Source organism: Panthera leo, chromosome D4, assembly GCF_018350215.1.
Source record: "Panthera leo isolate Ple1 chromosome D4, P.leo_Ple1_pat1.1, whole genome shotgun sequence".
Classification (NCBI taxonomy): domain Eukaryota; kingdom Metazoa; phylum Chordata; class Mammalia; order Carnivora; family Felidae; genus Panthera; species Panthera leo.
This window is the reverse complement of record NC_056691.1, coordinates 41105600-41108181: the sequence shown is the minus strand read 5'-3', so window position 1 is coordinate 41108181 and position 2582 is coordinate 41105600.

The window sequence follows — 2582 nt, the reverse complement described above, 5'->3', positions numbered from 1 at the left end:
AACAAAAGCTCCATCCTATTTACACATTTAAAGTAAAGGTCATTCTCAGAAACTGGGCTTCCCAGATTTCTCCCCTTGAAATCCCTTAAGATATGTAATACCAACATAAAGGGAATCACAAATCCAGTTTTCAGAAAATGGCATTAAATATAGATTTAAACTTTGACCTTTAGTCCCAAGTGAGAGGACAAAAAATTCTCTTTACAGTGAAGGGCATGTTGCTACTAAGCTTCAATGAGTAGGAGAGAACCTGCCTAGTAGTAGCCAGGATTAAGAAGCACCAATCGATTTACCTCCAATGCAGGTGTGCTGCAAATCCGCTGGGTCCAGATGTAGCGCGTGATTGGGCCAGGCTCATCTATATTCTAGAGTTTGTGGAGGTAGCTTCTGGGAAACGGGGGTCTTCTTGGCTTGGGGAATTGACGTTTCCACGGCAATATTTGAAATGCATTCGGAGCGAGCAGGAATAAGAGATGGAATACACAGGGTCTCCCACCCCACATTAGGGTCATGAGCAAGAGTGGGAAATCCATGGGTAGCAGAGTGACGGATTGGGCAAACAGGGAAATCATGAAGACCCAGAGCATTCATATTTTTACATCCCTTATTACCCTGATTGCTCTGCAGGTGCTGACCAGGGCCCCAGGCTGATGACCCGCTCCGCAGCTCATCTCCCTGCTAACATCATTGACAAGTTGCTATTGGGGCCCAGGTGGGGGAAGGGATAGATGACGGACAACGGGAAGTGGAGCTTATTGGAGAGAGAGACTATCGGTTATGTACACACCCAGAGGCAAAAGAAGAGAATTTCCCTGACTGTGAACTTTGCTAGAACGATTGGGGAAGTAACGAGATAAAGAGGAAGGAGCACTGGACTGGGAGTCTGTTTGTTTTGCTCTTAACGTGCTAAGTGAGCTCATGGTTACTACGTAGCACAATTATTCATTTATTTGTCTCTGTCACTAGGCAGTAATCTTTAGTACAAACCCGATCTTGCCGATTTTACATCGGTGTCTGGCTCCTCCTGGGTGCTCAGCAAACGTTTGCTGATTGGATAAATGAGGGAAAGAAGAAAATTATTCCTCGGGAAGGACCCAGTGCTCATCTGTTTCAACTCTTTCACTTTAAAGATAAAGAAATTGAAACCTGGCAAAGTGAAATGACTTGAGGTCCCACTACTTATTGATTGCAGAACTAATTAACAAGGATGGTGGTGATGATGATGATGATGATGATGATGAAGATGATGAAATTTTACATAATCCTGTTCGTGAACTGTGCTAACTGCTTGTATTAGTGATTTCTTAGTTGGTTCTTAGCTCCATATTCACTCTGCTATTTTCTCCTCTGTATCCAGGGTTCAGAAGCCTGAAAACTACATTTCCCAGAACCCCTTGTCAGCTTTGGTTAGGTTCTATCAATGAAAAGTAGAATCTTGGGAAATGGGAACAAGGGAGAAGTCATTATGTTAATATTTTCGCTAATTAATCAAGTGTCCGTGGCAGCAGGTGGTGGCAGCTGCAGGCAACGGAAGGTGACACTGCAGGCCGCTGTGACACGGTTGTGAGTGGCAGCACCTGTGGGCTTGTTGGGCTCCTGCAGCGGCCCCGGCGAGGGCACGGTCTCCCAGCTTCCTCATCATGGCGGCGGCGGTGGCTCCAGTGGCAGGGGCCACAGTGGCACTCCAGCCTCATGAGACAGCGTTTGCGAGCTGTGGGTAACCCCACGTCCCCGTTGGCACCTCCTGTCCAGAGGGTAGTGTCTTCCGGCAGTTACTGATCTCTCTCTGGGTAACACTGCCTTCCTGGTTTGGCTGCAACAGCCCTCCCAAAACATCGGTACCAATTTCTGGAATTAAACCTCCCTTGCTGAAACACCCACAGTGCGTTATGTGGATTCTCTCATTGTATTCTCATAGAAAATGTATGAGCTGTGAGCCCATAGGACTATATGCCTATTTCACAGATGAGGAAACTGAGGCTAAGGGACACTAAGTGACTTGCCCAAGATCACAGAGTGAGATGGTGCTATGGCAGAGACCTAAACTGGGTCTGACTGGTGCCTAAATCCGTGTATTTAACTCTGCCCTCAAGGGCTAGCTTGCCACCCCCATTGGGTTATTTTATTGAGGTGATTTGGGTGCTTGGACAATGGGGTCTTCCTCCCCCATGCTATGTAAGGTTGATTCTACTGGGCCCTCTTCTTTAGAACACTCTTTCTCCAGGACCCTTGTTTCCTTGCCTCTTGATCTGAGCCTCATCATGAAGTCATTTCCTTTATTAAAAGCTTTACAGGGACTGGTGTATCTTTCAACAGCAAAAGTAGCTAAGGGCATGGTGCTGTTGGCAGAAGAAGCCAGGAGGTAACCTGGAGTGAGGGTTTCAGGGAAGAGAAGAGGGTGGTGTGAATGCACCCAGCATTATTCCATAGCAGATAGGGCCCTATTCTGTCAGGACAATATTGAGGCCCCTGGCTTGGGTAAAGATGAACCTCAGATGACTGAGGATCCAAGGAGTTGGTTCTCATAAATGGCTTTGAATGGTGCCTGGTTTATCATAAGCACTCAACTAAGGTTTGTTTAA